A 17,641-nucleotide genomic window follows, 5' to 3' on the forward strand; every position below is an offset into this window, starting at 1 on the left:
GGAACATGGGCGCAGTTTTTTTCTCTCCAAACTGCTTCCTGCTGAATGGGGCCTTGTTAATCTTATCTTTCATGTGGTAACCTGTGTGCCAGGTTCATATCAGTTGGCAGTTCAGTGAAGTAATTTTCTGAAGGTGTTCACAGCAACCTTTCAGGAGGGCATGGTCTATCATACCATATTGGGATAGAAGCAATCCACAGGGTCTTATCCTATGTGAAAACAAAAGAAGACCCTCTCCAAAGCATCATATCTTTAGAACCAAATTCTGAAATCATAATACCCTTATACCCATTTTGGTTTAGCTTGGCAACCCATGTAATGAAATGTCTCTCTGTACTTAGCTCCTTCACAGTCAAAAATTTTAAAGAAAACACAATAATACAAAGAATCCAGACTCTTTGTAAATTTTCCATTTTTACATGGCTTATTTTTCTTTATTTCTTTTAATCTATAACTATCTGTGCTCTGTTTCTTTAAAGACTTTACCCTTTTTTTAAGGCATTCTCTATATCTTTTTTCTTTTCTCTCCCAAGCTTATGTAACTCATCCAACATTGTGATCCATAGAGGTCTTTTATGTCTGAATCTGTCCTATTGTGAATCTGTAATTTTTTTTCTACCCAGGAGCAGTTCTTAAAATGTTAAGCACTTCTTAAAAACTTAAGTTGTGCCATGTAGAGGTAATACAGTAATAGGTAGAACCTGTTTCCTGCCCAGTCTAAACCTTAACTGCGCTGTTATTATGGTAATTACGGCAGTTCCTCCTGAGATCAGCACATTTCAGCATGGCAGAGCAGAGCCAGAGCCGCTCTTGCCTCAGCCATTTGGTGCCCATTAACCGAGCACAGTTACAGGCACACAGCAAGTCCAAATTGCCATCAAGCAAGCAAGCATTTTAATCACAAAAACCCCATTCAAAAGCTCTGTCTCCCACAGAAGCCAGACAGAGATTGCTATGGCGGCACAGCCCAGAAAGCCGGCATTTTAAAACAGCCAGTTTTTTCCTGCTGCTGAGTCAGGAAAATTTCTTTGCAGCAAGCCACCCACAAACAGCCAAAAGCTGTGTTAAACTCCCTCTCTTTTTTTAAAGCCTTCTCAGGTTTTTAAGTAAATTTAGTCCATCACGTTGGAGCGCCACTCTGTTGTAGGAGCGGTGGGCTACGTTCCTGGCACCTGACTGCCCACACGGCTAGCTTTATACCCAAAATAATTACACGGAAACTGTATTCTTTTAAGCACTGCTTGGCCCATTAGTTTTAACCTCTTATTGGCTAGCTCTTACAAATTGATCTAACCCATTTCTAATATTCTGTGTAGCACCAGGAGCTGGCTTACCAGGAAAGATCTTAACCTGTGTCTGTCTGGAGTGGGAGAATCATTGTGACTGACTGACTCAGCTTTCTTTCTCCCAGAATTCTGTTCAGTCTACTCTGCCTACCTAATTTTCTGTCCTATTAAAGGGCCAAGGCAGTTTCTTTATTTAACCAATGAAATCAACACAAAACAGAAGACTCCCACATCAATAGTGGAGAAGGAGGAAAGACAGATATAACAGCAAGAAAAGAGATATCTTGATTTAGGAAGCCATTATGGATTTAGCAAGAATCCTGGCTCTAGAAAAATGCCCAAGACCCACACGGATGACCCCAGCTAAGACCCTAAGCAATAGATGAGAGGGTGTCTGAACTGCCCTTACCCTGTAGTGAGGCTGATGATTATCTTAAATATCACCATACAACCTTCATCCAACAACATATGGAAACAGAGGTAATGACCCACATCATAGCACTGGGCTGAGCTCCCAAGATCCTGTTGAAAAGTGGAGGGAGTGAGAGTATGAGCAAGGAATTTATGACCATGAGGGGTTCATCCACTGAGACAGTTTGCTTGAACTAATGGTAGCTCACCAACTCCAACTGGAGTGGGAGTCAATGAGCATGGGAACAACCAAGCCCCTTTGAAGAGGGTTGACAGCTGGGGCAGACTGTGGGGCCACTGCTAGTGACACTGGGATTTGTCTCTACTGCATTTACTGGCTTTTTGGGATTCTATTCCCTATGGAAGTAAACCTTGCTCAACCAAGATGTAGTAGGGAGGGACTGGGACTTTATCCAGGGTGGGGTGCATGGCCCTCTCTTAGGATTAGAGGGGGTGGAAGGGTCTGTGGAGAGAGACGGAGGGGAGTGGGATGAGGGGAGGGAGTGGGAAAACATTGGAAAAATGTTTAAATAAATAAAAATAATTAAAATTAAAAAAACTGGTAAATGGCAACCTGATGTGGGATTCCCCTCTGTATGCTGTAAATATGTTTTATTATCATTGTTTAATAAAGAGGCTGTTTTGGGACTATGGCAGAATAGTGGAAGGTGGGAATTTTAAACAGAGGTAGAGGAGAAAAGAAGGTGGAATCAGAGAGGTGCCAGGTAGCTGCCACAGGAGACAGATGCTGGAAACTTGTCAGTAGGCCACGGCCTTGTGGTGATGCACAGATTATTAAAGATTGGTTGATTTAATATGTAAGAGTGAGCTAGAAATATGCACAAGCTAATATACCAAGCAGTACTGTAATTAATACAATTTCTGAGTGATTATTTCAGGTCTGGGTGGCTGGGAAATGAACATGCAACCTCTGCCTACAGTGACCCCCAAGAAAAGCTTGCAGGTTCTTTTATACACAACTGAAGGAATTCAAAAAGCACTTGATCATTCTATCTAGGATTAGTTTATTCAAGTGACAATCATATTTATACCTTTCTTATTGGATAGGGCTAACATGAGTGGGCTCAGGCCTTTCCATTCATGGGCAAGTATGGACAAGTCCCAGGTTTTGTCCTTATCTGGTTATTGCCTTGAGGTACCTGAGTGAAAGGGAAGTTGGCCCTGGCCTAGTATTGCAATTGCTCTTTTCCTTATTGTTGGGGGTATTGGTAACTGGTTGCCCTTTTTTTGTGATTTTCTTGGAAATTGACTTGTTTAGTTTCAGGAGGCTGGAGCAGAGATGCAGTTCTTTTTTTCTTTTTTTATTGTTTGTATTTAGCTATAATTTTTTTCTCTTCTGCTTCCTTTCTCCCCTCTCCTCTGTATATAGGTAGGCTACTGATTTTTGAGTTAATCTTGTGTCCTGCCACATTACTGAAAGTGTTTCTCAGTTGTAAGTATTCCCTAGTAGAATTTTTTTGGGTCACTTGTGTATATTATCATATCATCAGCAAAAAGTAAAAATTTGACTTCTTTTCCAATTTGTATCCCCTTGTTGTCTTATTGAAATAGCTATACATTCAAGTACTATATTTAATAGGTATGGATAAAGTGGACATCCTTGTCTTGTTCCTGATTTCTTTGTGTTTTTTTCCACTTAGTTTGATGTTAGCTTGCTGTATATTGCCTTTATTATATCTAGGTATGTTCCTTGCAATCCTGCTCTCTCCAAATCCTTTATCATTAAGGGGTGTTGGATTTTGTCAAGGCTTTTTCAGTATCTAGTGAAATGATAATGTGTTTTCTTTTCTTTCAGTTTGTTTATATGTTGAATTACATTGGTGATTTTCATATGTTGAACCTTCCCTACAACTCTGGGATAAAGCCTACTTGGTCATGGTGGATTATTTTTCTATGTTCTTGGAATTAGTTTTCCAGTATTTTATTGCATATTTTTACATCAATGTTTGTGGGGGAGATAGGTCTGTAATTTTCTTTTTTAGTTGTGTCTTTGTGTAATTTGGGTATCAGTGTAACTATAGCCTCATAAAAAGAATTTGGTAATGTTTCTTCTGTTTCTAATGCTTGGAATAATTTGAGGAGTATTGGTATTAGTTCTTTGAATTCTGCTCTGAAACCATCTGACCCAGAATTTTCTTTGGTTGGAATACCTTTAATGATTTCTTCTATTTGCTTAGTGATTATAGGCCTATTTAATTTGCTTATCTGGTCTTGATTTAATTTTGATGTCTAGTACTTATCCAGAAAATTGTCTATTTCCTTTAAGTTTTACAATTTGGTAGAGAACAGGTTTTTAAATTATGACCTGAAGAGTCTCTGGATTTCCCCTGTGTCTGTTGTTATGCCCCCCTATTCAGTTCTGATTTTGTTAATTTGGATATTAACTCTCTGCCTTTTGGTTAGTTTGGATAAAGATACAACTCTTCGTCTCATTGATTCCTTAAATTGCTTTCTTTGTTTCTCTTTTGTTGATTTCAACTCTCAATGTGATTATTTCCTGTCATTCAGTCTTCCTGGGTGAGTTTTGCTTCTCTAGTTCTAGAGCTTTCAGGTGTTCTGTTAATTCACTAGTGTGAGATTTTTTTTCCAGCTTCATTATATAGGAATTTATTGCTATGAATTTTCCTCTTATCACTTCTTTCATTGTGTCCCATAAGTTTACAAATGTTACAGTCATTTTCATTGAATTCTAGAAAGTCTTTAATTTCTTTCTTTACATCTTCCTTGACCCAGTGGTGATTCAGTTGTTCATTGTTCAGTTACCATGAGTATGAGAGATTTCTGTAATTAATGTTGTTGTTGAATTCTAAGTTTAAACCATGATGATTTAATAAGACACAGGAGGTTATTGCGATTTTTTCTGTATCTGTGGAGATTTGTTTTGTTACCAAGTATGTGGTCGATTTTTAAGAAGGATCCAGAAAGGAGGTGCTAAAAAGAAGGTATATTCTTTTTTTGTTTGGGTGAAATGTTATATAGATGTAGTTAAGACTGTCCAAGTCACAACATCTGTTAATTCCTTTCTTTCTCAGTTAAGTTTCTGTCTGCGACTTGTCTAGTGTGTTAAAGTCTCCCACTATTAGTGTATGGGGCTTGATGTGTGATTTATGCTTTAGTATTGTTTCTTTTACAAATGAGAGTACCCTTGTATATGGGGCATAGATGTTCAGAATTAAGAGTTCATCTTAATGGATTTTTTTCCTGTGATGAATATGAAATGACCTTCTTCATCTCTTTTGACTAATTTTAGTTTGAAGTCTATTTTGCTAGACATTAGGATAGCAACACCAGCTTGTTCCTTAGGTCCATTTGATTAGAAAATCTTTTCCCAATCCTTTACTCTGAGGTCATGTTAGTCTTTGAGGTTTAGGTATGTTTCTTGGATGCAACAAAAAGATAGATTCTGCTTTTATATCTGATCTGTTAGCCTGTGTCCTTTTATGGAGGAATTGAGTACACTGGTATTAAGGGTTATTAATGACCAGTGGTTGCTAGTTCCTGTTAGTTTTTGTTGTTGGTGTTGACATTGTGTGTGAATTTCTTTGGGGGGGGGGATTTGCTAGTGTGTGACTATCTATTGCCTTCGTTTTTGTGGGTGTAGATAACTTTCTTAAATTGGTTTTTCTTCCTTCTATTACTTTGTGTAGGGCTGGATTTGTGGATAGGTATTGCTTAAATAGTGGTTTTGTCATAGAATATCTTGTTTTATCTGTCTATGTTCATTGAGAGCTTTGATGAATATAATAGTCTGGGCTGGCATCTGCAATCAGGACCTTCTTGCTTTCACTGTCTCTATTGCGAAATTGCTTGTAATTCTGATAGGTCTGACTTTATATAATACTTGGACTTTATTATTTGTAGATCTTAATATTCTATTTTTATTCTATATGTTTAGTGTTTTGATTATTCAGTAACAAGGGGACGTTTTTTGGTCACATCTATTTGGTGTTCTGTGTCTTGTATTTTCATAGGCATGACTTTCATCAAGTTGGGAATGCTTTCCTCTTTGATTATGTTGAACGTGTTTTCTGTGCCTTTGAGCTAGACTTCTCCTTGTTCAATTTCTGTTATTCTTTGGTTTGGTCTTTTCATGGTTTCCCAGATTTCCTGGATATTTTGTGTTAAGAATTTTTGAATTTAACATTTTCTTTGATCACTGAATTGATTTCCTCTATTGTATCTTTAATGCCTGAGATTCTTTCTTCCATCTCTTGTATTCTGTTGCTTATGCTTGCTTCTGTAGTTTTTGATCATTTACCCAGATTTTCCATTTCCATATTGCCCTTGGTTTGGTTTTCTTTATTGCTTATATTTCCCTTTTCATGTCTTGAGCCTTTTCTGCAACTGTTTGATTGCTTTTTTTCTTGGTTTTCTTTAAGGGATTTTTTGACTTCTTCCATTTTTTTTTGTTGTCTTTTCTTCTACTTCTTTAAGGGCATTTTTCATTTCCTCTTTAAGACCTTTAAGAGGAAGGTCATTGGTTAAAAAATAAAGAAACTGCCTTGGCCCATTTTATTGGTTAGAACATAGTGATGTGTGGAGTGATTTCTTATTAATAAAGAAACTACCTAGACCCATTTGATAGGCCAACCCTTAGGTAGGCAGAGTAAACAGAAAAGAATGCTGGGAGAAAGAAACTGAGTCAGGGAGTCGCCATGATTCTCCCACTCCAGACAGACGCAGGTTAAGATCTTTTCTGGTAAGCCAGCTCATGGAGCTACACAGATCATTAGAAATGGGTTAGATCGATATGTAAGAGCTAGCCAATAAGAAACTGAAACTAATGGGCCATGCAGTGTTTAAAAGAATACAGTGTCCGTGTAATTATTTCGGGTAAAGCTAGCCGTGCGGGAGGCCGGGTGCCGGGAAAGTAGCCTGCCGCTCATATTACAACAGAGACTATGCCAACTGAAGGCGTAAGTCACAAACAATGCCACACCAGTTTGGAATTATGATTAATAGGGTGGTATTTATTTAAAGGGAAAAAACTTACAGATCACTGTCCCAGACAATATCCCTCTGCACAACCAGGAAGGGAGTCTAGTTGCTGGCAGAGCAGGAAGTGAAGAGAGAGAGGAGAGGGAAGTGGCCGCTTTTTTAAAGGGAGAGAGACCATGCCCCAATGGGCTGGTATCTCAGCGGCTATAGGCTGGAGGAGCGGGAGGACCTCCCTCAACACATAGGTAGGTGGAGTAAAGAGAACAGTAATGCTGGGAGGAAGAGGAAGTGAGCTCAGACTCGACAGCTCTGCTCTCTGGAGAGACGCCATCCTCCCCTCTCCTGGGCAGATGCGATAGCTCTGCTCTCTGAGGCAGATGGTGATGCAGCCAGCCACCAGGTCAGACATGCTGAATCTTTCCTGGTAAGTGCACCTCATGCTGCTACATAGATTATTAGAAATGGGAAAGAGGCCAGGCAGTGTTTAAAAGAATACAGTTTGTGTGCTGTAATTTCAGGTAAAGCTAGCCGGTGGCAGGAGTTGGGTGGCAGAATGCAGCCCCGCCGCTTCTATTACTACAAAGAGCCTTAATAATCTTTATAAAGTTGGGCTTTTGTCCCAAGACCCCTTCCTTTTTACCCAGCTACATGGGATTATGAGAAAAATTAATGGTTGTTTTTAATTACTCCTTTTTACTAGGGGAAGAAGGATCTAGTTTCATACATTGTCACCTGGCCAAATACTTCAACTTCCAGGGACATTAAGACAGTCCCCCTTATGCTTTTTTTTTTTTTTTTTTTTTGCCTCTACCATATCCCCTATACCAGTATGTCTACCTTTAAGGCTCATAAATCTCAAAGCTAGTCAATTCACTCACAATATCTGGTCTTTAAATGTAACTTCTCCTATAGATAGGTAATCAACCAACTAGATGCCAACCTTCCTGGCATCATGGTCTCCCTAAAGGAATTCCCAAATTTGATCCAAATGAAGAAATCCTTTCCTGACTAAATGTCCTGCTGAATCGAAGATAATTTCAGGGAGCTGGCTTCTAAGTTTATCTCAGGGAACAAAGCAGAGATGAGGCTGTGGAAACCAAGGTGATTGACTGCATGACTAAATTTCTCACTGGATGTCCCACGGAGTAGAAGAAAGTAACCAAATTACACAAGTACACTGGAAAAGTTGGGCCCAATAATCTATATACTGCTGAATCATTTGGTACAGGTCCTATTTAGAGAAAGGAAAAGGCTTATGGCTTCACAAGACATTTATTGTGAGCTCAGTAATTATACAAAAGGTAGTGGGCCCAATGTCTTGCAACTGGGTTTATCTCCATCAGAACACATTCATTCTTGTGGGTCAAACTTTTACTTTATCACCTGAAATTTCACTGCATAATTTTTGTGGATCACAGTATGCTAGCACTCCTAAGCAAGCAATTTATTCTTGTTATTTTGCAGTTTATCTAAGAAGTTCTTTCTCAATACAATGTCACAAATTTACTTCTGTGTTTGTTTTTCAAGTTTCTTTTAAGTTTTGATACATTCTGAATTAATTTTGTGTATGGTATGTAGCAAAGGCCTAATTACATTCTTTTTCTTATAGATATACATCTATTTCACCAATATATTTGGAAATATTATTATGTCCCTCTTGAGTGATCATTATGTCCTTAACTAAAATTGACCACCAGTATATTTTAGTATGTCAATCTGGAGTAACCCAATTGTCAATATTGAATGAAAGGTGAGTCACCAGTGAAAAAGAAAATAGATATTAATCATACAAAGTAGTTGCTTTTGTTGTGACATTTGCATGTATGAATATATTTTATTCATATCATTTTCTTCTTGTATCCTTCCCCCATATCACTGATCCCCTTCCCCTTACATAAGAGCTCCAGTTCCACTATCATATAATTTTCTGCTCTCTACATATAGAAGGAAAAGAGACAATGGATGTCTGAGTCTAGTTTATTTCACTTACTGTCAAGGTTACCAGTTCCACCCATTCTCCTGCAACAATGTAACTTCATTCTTCTTTTTGTCTAAATAATATTCCTTGGTGTGTACATACCACATTGTGTTTATTCATAAATCATTTATTTCAAAATTGCCTATTGTCAATAACCCTGAGTTTATTATGCATTTTTTTGTTTTTATGAAAGATCACAGTCAATTGTCTCTACCTGGATTCTTCTGTTTTAGTGTCCCTATGATCAATCACATAGTCCTTCAGGACTAGGGATGCTTGTATTTTAGTGTATCATTTATTGACTCTCTCTTCTAATATGTGCACACTGCTCAAATCACATTATTCTTCATATTCTTTATTTTCTTAGTTTTAACGAACCTCCTCTTTACAGTCAGAATCCCAGCTGATAAACATAGCCATTGCCAGGTCCTGGTCCCATCACATTCAGGCTATGAGGACTTGTGCTATGCTTTTTTTAAATGATGTGCTGTGTTTCTTTGCTGTTACTTGTGAATAATACCTCCTTGGCAAGGCTGTTATCTGAATGGAAAAAGGATCTGCTCACTGAAAAGCCTTCAATAATAGTTTCTCTTTCTTGTTTTAATTTAACTTTCACTCAGTGCCTATTTTCTTCATCTTGATAAATCTTTACATGTTACCCCTCTTCTCTCCTTTATAAGACAATGCAAACCACAAAAGCAAGCCCCACAGAACTGTGCAATGTACAGAAGCCTGTACAAATGACTTAAATGTACCATGGTTCTGTTCCTGGAATAAACTGCTGCTATTTTTTTTTACTGCTGTAGAACAGTTAAGTCAAATTTTGAATTAGGTCAACAAAATCCACAAATAGGCTGGAATCTTTGGACTGTGTAACAACAAGAGATCTGGAATAAATCAGCTGCAGATATCACTTGTCAGAATGCTAAGGCGGTGGGATGCCATAGATCCTGGTTGTGGTAGCATCATGATACATTCATTAAAACTATATTGAGAGTTTTCCATCATGTGGATTCAAGCTTAACATAATTGTTTTATGTCGATAATATCTAAACAATATTCCAAAATTAGGCTATATTTTTATCTTGACTTGTGAACCTCTGCTTCTGACTGCTCAGATTTCAGGCTTGTTGAGACATATGCTGTCCCTGGAAGCCCTTCATAAAAATGAAGCATTTTACTGTACCAACATTTCAGAGTGTTCTGGTCAGTTTGCCTGTGTAACTCCAAATTAACCATGCAATATTTCCCATGATAGTGAGTAGTATTTTAAATGGCTTGTAAGCAAAACCAAAAAGAACAAATTGGTTTCTATTGGTGCAAAAATATAATCTGGTTTAGATTCTCTTTGGTACCTTTTGAAATAAACAGAATAAAACCACGGGCAGAGAATTGGGTGTGGACATAAAATTGCATTTGTAATCTAGCTCAGACAGCTTTCTTAGCTGTGTGTCCTCACTAAAAAAGTCAATTTTTGACCCTCTCCTTACTTTATCTGATAAACAGAGAACCACAATGAATCAAACAAGCCCATGATGATCGAATAACACACCATGCACCTATAAATCCAATCATTTCTTTTTACTAACGCCCATGTGCAGAAAAATGTGATTTTTCAGGAGATGAAGGAAACCTTAAGAAAGAGCAAGAAAGTTTTGGTTGAAACTAACTTAAAATAAAAGAGAAGAAGAGCAGGATAAAGGTGTCTATCCCTCTGTATTTATATCACACTGTAGCATTTTTTGGTTAGTGACAGGCTTCCTAGTACAGCCATGTCAATTAAGATGTGCCTGTCTGTTTCACTGACACACCACAGTGCACCTGAGGTTTAAATTACCCATTGTTTCTGAAGACAATCATGCAATAGAAAGGTCCCAAACTACACCATACTACTGTTTATGTCTGACTCAAATCTTTTGAAATCTTGCTGCGAAATGCCCTGGTGACTTTCACAAATCTTTGTGTATTTAATTGCCCAAATACAAACTTTAATAATCAAATCTAGACTCAAACCACTGGTCGAGGTGATGCATCTGAAGCTGAGCATGAAGCTAAGTGTGCACTTAATTTTTCCAGAGTCCAGCTGCTCAAATGCCACAATGAAAACAAAATAGATAGAACAGATGTGAAAAATAAAAGAAATGAGGAGAGGGGGAGAGGGAGAGTAGAGAGGAGAGATTGGAAAGAAGGGAGGGACCTAGGAGGAGGGTGGGCAAAAGGAGAGAGAGAGAGAGAGAGAGAGAGAGAGAGAGGGAGAGAGAGAGAGAGTTAGGGAAAGAAATGTTCCGTGGAAAATCTGTAGAACTGATGTAAGAGAAAGCAAGGACAGGGGTTGGAGCAAGTGAAGTAGAACTGCGACTATAAAAACACGGAAAGCAACTCACCATCAGGGCTAAGCTTGGGATAAACTGCAGACAGGACTCTGTAGTTAGGAGTTCCGACTTCTCACAAGGTAAGCAAAATGTGAAAACTGATAAAGATCTCGGGTTCAAGTTTCTCTTTTAACTATTGCATATATTTTCACATCCTTGTAAAACTATTTCATGCATGCCTTGATTCTGCTAAAATTAGAAGTGGCTTCTGATAAATTTTCCTCTCTGAGTAGTAGAAAATCTCGCATTTTTTGTAGAGCAAATTGATAAAGATACTTGTGAGACCCTTACATTGATTTGCATTTTTTCTTTCTTTTTGTTTTTTTTCCATTTCAAAATCAAGGAAAAAGAACACAGGAGAAATGCTTATGGTTTTATTTCTCTTTCATCTCAGATGTTAAGTATAAAGAAATGTCTTAACGTACAAATGGTCACATTTAAAGAATTTGCATAAATGACAAGGTTTTCCTTTCATCCAGATTTCTGGCAAAACTAGAACTTAAGGATAGCCCTAAAAATCAAATTCCATATATGTAAATCCTGGAACATCCTTTTTATCTTATTAGAAAAATTGAATATAATAATAGCAACAAAGTTACAGTAGTCTTACATAAGGTTTATTGTTCAGTATTTGAAATGTTCCTGCTACTTACTAATTGAATTGTGTTAATAATTTAATATATATTTTTGTGCTCTCATTGAGAGCACATCAAAAATATGCTTCTGGTTTTCATCACTAAAATAAAACATAGGTATGTATTCAATAAATTGAGGTCTTAGAGTTAAAAAAAAATTCTTCCTCTGAATCATATGTGTGGCTTATTGTAGGTGTGGGGATATCTTATTGTTTTTTAGACATGGGAATACTATGTTTCTGACCCATCCTTCTAGAGATAGATTATGACAATTTAAGTGTCCACATAATTGCAGAATTAACAGAATCACCTATAAAGTTCTACCCCCAAATCAACAATGCATTATGTACTTTCTCTTTTCTTTCCTTTGGTACATTTCACACTCTGAGGGGATTTTCTCCAAGCAGAGCCTCTGCAGAGAGCTCCAATCTCCACTATAACTGAATTACACTGTAGCTTCATTCAAGCAGTTAACGAATGTAAGTGTGGCATTCTCTTTTTCTCAGGGTTTTAAAGGAGTTATATAAAAGTGAGTCCTAAGCAGTGGAGAAAAAGCTGTCTTTGTGTGACTAAATAGAAGAACCTCTGAGATATGATTTATTTTTATTTCTTGTTCAAATGTTCTCAGTGATTTTGATACCTGTTTAATCGACTTAGATCAGTTGGTTTGTCTCAAAAGAAAATAAATCAAAAGTATTGTTTTAGTTCTGTCCCATGTTTTTCTATGCATTTCAGGTGAGCCTTGAGCATAAACCAGGACTTGGAGATGTTTTATTGTTGAACAGAGTAAATACAAGGTGCAAGATCATGAGATGGCAGAATAGCCAGGAAGCTCCTTTATCAGTCACTTTGCCCACATTAGAGAATAAAAATCTCCAGATGTGACATCATTTAACTTCTGTCAGTATTTCAACTTCTGTGTTCTGACATACCCTCTAGTCAAGTCTTACTTGGATTCATTGGTGCAGTCAAAGAAACATAATCCTTAGATTCTGGTCACCAGACTTCTAGCACCAGTCCCAAGTAATAACTCCCTGAAACATTTCAATTTCCTGGGGCTTTTCATAGTACAACTGAAGTAGGTAGAGTTGCCATCGGAGAGTAAACGTCTTCTCCTGACCCTGCACCACTCTAAGAATACACATAAGCTGGACAGTGGCTTCAATGTAAGTCAATCTTTAGGTTATACATCCCCACCCCCACCCCTTCTCCAAATAAATCCAATGATGCACTCCAGCATAGTGATCTGATCAACATTACTTGGCAATAGTTGCTCCTGGTTTTGGCTGTCTTGAACCAATTTTTAGTTCGGTATTGCCCTTTCTTCCTTCCAGATGTCCCACGATGAAGGCGAAGGCTAAGTCACAAACAATCCCACACTAGTCTGGAATTATGATTAATAGAATGGTTATTTATTTAAAGGGGAAAAACTTACAGATCACAGTCCCAGACAACAGCCTTCTGCACAATCAGGAAGGGAGTCTAGTCACCGGAAGTGGAGCAGGAAGTAAGAGAGAGTAAGGAGGGAAGTGGCCGCTTTTTTAAAGAGAGAGACCATGCCCCAATTGGCTGGTATCTCAGCGGCTATTGGCTGGAGGAGCAGAAGGACCTCCCGCAACACCATGAGCCCAGAACTTAAAAACAAGCATCCCTTCCCTGCACCCACAGTGCCTGCCATCCTTACCTCTCCTTCCCCCCACAGTGCCTATCATAATCCCCCCCCCCACCAACAGTGCCCTGCCATCCCTTGCCCTCCCTGCACCCATCGTGTCTGCCATTCTTTCCCCTGCTCACACAGGCATTACTTACCTCAACTCTGATCAAGTTTCTTTTCATTTTCTCTAAGTCTCACTTTCCTACCTAGAAGTTGCTAAATTCAGGGATGTCTAGCATCTAGCTCTCCTTTTCCAAAACTCCATATTCCTTTGAAACTTAAGGGCCTAAACATCAAAACTGTGCTTAAAAAACATTTAGTATTAAAAATTCACTTTGGTTAATATGGTTAAATCTTAATGAGTAATTATGCCTTGTGTACAAATGAGATATCTTCTCTTTGTTTTCTACCCAGGGGTACTGTCTAGAACTGGATGCAAGTATTTTCATGGAAATAGTACAGTTGAAAGTGAAGAATAGTACACTAAGTATTACAGTGACTGCTACTAGGAAATAGTGACTCTATTTTACTGTTCCTTTTGATTTAATATATTTAATTAAAATATAATTGTATTCTTTCTTGTCTTTCTTTCCCTTCTATCAACCACCCCTACACACCCCTGTTGTCTTCCTCTTAAATTGGTGACCAAGTTTTCTTTGATTATCACCACTACATATATATAAATAGACACATAAATATAAATATAATCTGCTGAATTCATTATTGTTATTGTGTGCAAATGATTCTAGGGCTTGCCACTGCATATTGGATAATGAACTAGCGAGCTCATCTATGGGAAAGGCTAATTCTCTGTCTTTCACCAGTTGATAATATTTTCATTATTATATTCTCAATTCTACCACTATACCATGTTTCCAGATTCTAGGGAATAATTTGACCCATATATTTCAAGGTCAAGTATTATAGTTTTTATAAAACTTCGAAGTAAGAAGTATTTAAAAAAGTTGCCACATTTTAAAGGATGATAAAACTGTTTATTGGGAAATGGCTGTTGCTTGTGAGTTTACATGAAATGTTTCTAATTTTCACAATAAATCAATAGAGTGAATCTCTGTTTCCCTCCCAAATGAAAATGCCAAAGAGCAAGACTGAGAAACATGCCTTGCCAGAGCTCTGACCCCATGCTGTGTAAGCTGAGACCTTGCACATCTTCACACCTTCCCTTTGTTTTGGTAGGAAGTTTAGGAGCAACACTAGGGGTTAGGAGGTCACAGTCTTGTGGAAACTTGGCCCATCTCAGTTCATCAACCTCTAGCAAAGGAAGGACGATATTTTCTACACTAATCTAACTTGATGGCTGCATGCACAAAAATGATGCAGGATAATTTTGAAAGTATTCATGTTTTATTATACTATGCAAAAGTTCTTTGAAGATTATGCAAACACTGCAGAAAGAATCTGCTTTTGCAAGAAGAAATCTGTGGGCAGAGCAAGCAGGCAACTTGAGTTGGGCAGGTGTCGATTTCTAGATCCCTCGTTCCTAGCTTACAAAATATGATTAATGAATGCATCCAGTTTCTAAGCAATATGGAATTCATATTTACCCTTTTTATGTACATTTAGAGTGTATTTTTATTGATTATATGATGGAGAAAGGTCATTGGTTAAATAAAAAGAAACTGCTTGGCCCTCATTGGTTAGAAGATAGATGGGAGGAGTAAACAGAACAAAACGCTGGGAGGAAGAGGAAGTGAGCTCAGACTCCACAGCTCTCCTCTCGGGAGCAGACGCCTCAGAGAGACGCCATGCTCCCAGCTCCCAGGCAGACGCACACAATCCAACCCAGGATGGACATAGGCTAGAATCTTCCAGGTAAGACCGGTGCTACAGTTTATAAGAAATGGGTTGATCGGGATATCAGAATTAGCCAGTAAGGGCTAGAGCTAAAAGGCCAAGCAGTGCTTAAAAGAATACAGTTTCCGTGTAATTATTTTGGGTAAAGCTAGCCGTGGGGGCGGCCGGGTGCCAGGGACGCAGCCCCGCCACTCTTATTACTACAATTATATTGGTTAATTTTATGCCACATAAATGTAAGATTAATATTAAGTATTACATGGGTCAAGGGAGAGTAAAGAATGAAGTTGTAAAAGTCTACTTCATTCTGAACCTTACATGTCTAATGTTTAACTTCACTTATTCAACTTGAGCCTTTTAAGACATTTTTATCCTATGTTTTCAGTGCATCAAATCCATTTGTTAGGGTGCAGGTCTGTCAGCTTTTTCTCTATCCATGGTGTCATGGGTTCTATTGTGTCCCATTGATGCATATCAGAATTAAACAATTTAGATTCCTTAGAAGATTCAGCTACAGGCTGAAGTTTTTCTGGCCATAGGTATCATTGTTTTACATCATTGTTTAATTGTTTAGAGGTCTAATTGCCAGTTAGAATGTAACAGGTCGTCTTAGATGGAAGAGTGATTACTGTGGAGTCTAGCGTGTAGCACTTTGCAGAGACCAGAATGTGGAATGGTAGTGAGTGTGAGTGAACTCCAGAATGGGTTTAATCCAAGTCGTCATTAGTGGAAAAGCTTGCCTGTCTTTTCCCTTAGCCTAACTTAGTGTGTTGAGTTAGCTTCCATAGCAACTCGCCTGGGTTATCAATATGTACTGTGCATTTGTACTTACCTACCAACAACTATGGCCACTTAATTAAGCACATACTGTTGACTGCCCAGCATTTGGCAATGTGTGTATATGGACTGGTCAACATGGCACAGCCCCTGCCCTCAAGTACCTTATAAACACAGCCAGATCTCTTTGTTGAGAGATCTAAAGGTTTTCTTGGTGGTGGTAATGGGGTCATTCTTTAAAGAGCCATGGTAAGCTGCTGCCTTATTTATTTCTTTGAAAGCATTCTGATTGCGAGGACTTTTTTCATTCCAGAGGCATTTAATACAAGTTTTATTGTTCCAAAAGTGGAGAGCAACAAAAGATGAAAATTGTGTCTAATTAAAGAAAATCAGTGGATACATAAGCACTAGCAAATTATCATCCTTCCCTAATTGTCACACTCAGGGGAAGTCATTATAAATGCTTTCATAAAGACCTCCCTAGAGTTGAACTTTTTTGGGGTGAGGGGGGGGAGATGGAAAAGTGTTTTACTATTATACAACTAGGTTATATTGAAAGAGCACGAAACTCTCTGACAATGAGGGCTGTTGCTCTGGCTCTTATTTCTCTGGCTTCACAGCTCTGGAAAAGCTTTTCCTGTAAGCAGAACAATGAGGGAGGGAGGGAAGGAGAGAGAGAGAGAGAAAGAGAGAGAGGGGGGAGGGAGAGAGAGAGAGGGGGGAGGGATAGAGGCAGGGAGAGAGGGGGGGAGAGAGAGAGAGAGAGAGAGAGAGAGAGAGAGAGAGAGAGAATACACCCACTGTTCTAATTCTCAAATAATCCATGTACTACTCACTCGCAGTCTCAATTTGAACTTTTCAGAATTGCAATCACATCCACAGCAAAAAGTAAACAGTGTGAACCACCATCACAGAAGCAACAGTCCGGTGTTGGCGAACTTATTGCTGGGTTTTACTTTTAAACCATCCATTAGTTCATTAGCAAGCTTTTGGGAATGATACTGTATGAAAATTGCAAGGACATGTGGGTACTTATTATTGGTGCAGAGTGAAACGCCTCAAAATTTCTAAATGAAACCCTCTTAATTATTGTAGCAATAAAGTCAGTATCCACTAAGGTTAGGGTTTTTTGAGGAAATACTAGAGTGATTATTTTATCTTTATAGATTGTTTTCTAGATACAGGGGAAATAGCCAATCAATACTTCAAAGACTACACAGGTTGAAAAACTTGCCTCTGAAGAAAGAATGAAGCATTGTGCTATCCTATCCCCTCTAAAGCCCACAGTGAGGTGGTAACTATAATGCCAATCAAATGAAGCCACACCCTGAACTTTCCTCTCTGAATTTCCCAGAGCACCTGTCACTTTGGAGCCATGGAACCTGGAACTTATGGCAGTTATTTTTGTTTTAACACTCTGAGTGGATGAATTGAAAGATTTGTCCATGATCCTAAAGGAGAAAACCAAATAAATATATAAATAAACATTTTTTGTTTCTATGTTTATTGAGATAGTGTCTCATGTAATTCCAGATTTAGACTCCAGGCACAAACTACCATGGCCAGTATGTGTTGGGCTGAGCATTGATCAGAGGGCTTCATGTATGTTAGACAAACACCCCACCAACTGAGTTATATCCACAACCCCACAAGTTAACATTTTGTAATACATGGATATAGCACATCTCAACAACTCTTCCTTACATTTACAGTGGAAAGTAGTTAAATGTGTAAATTATTGAAAATTTGAATAA

General features: G+C 38.2%; 1 protein-coding gene across 3 annotated transcripts in view; it reads left to right on the forward strand.

The window, feature by feature from the left end:
- The first annotated feature begins 10,911 nt into the window (after positions 1–10,911).
- Positions 10,912–17,641, forward strand: part of Ostn (osteocrin) — a 36,491-nt gene continuing 29,761 nt past the window's right edge. Inside the window, exons 1-2 of one of the 3 annotated variants that reach the window (XM_041678238.1) lie at positions 10,912–11,086; positions 12,031–12,120. The gene's annotated coding sequence lies outside the window, so the exon portion shown is untranslated. The remainder of the gene's footprint in view (positions 11,087–12,030; positions 12,121–17,641) is intronic. The other 2 variants (XM_041678239.1, XM_041678240.1) reach the window with 2 other exon arrangements.

The sequence above is a fragment of the Microtus oregoni genome, unplaced genomic scaffold (genome assembly GCF_018167655.1).
Source record: "Microtus oregoni isolate MIOR12 unplaced genomic scaffold, Mior012 000029F_ref0000214, whole genome shotgun sequence".
In the NCBI taxonomy this organism is placed as follows: domain Eukaryota; kingdom Metazoa; phylum Chordata; class Mammalia; order Rodentia; family Cricetidae; genus Microtus; species Microtus oregoni.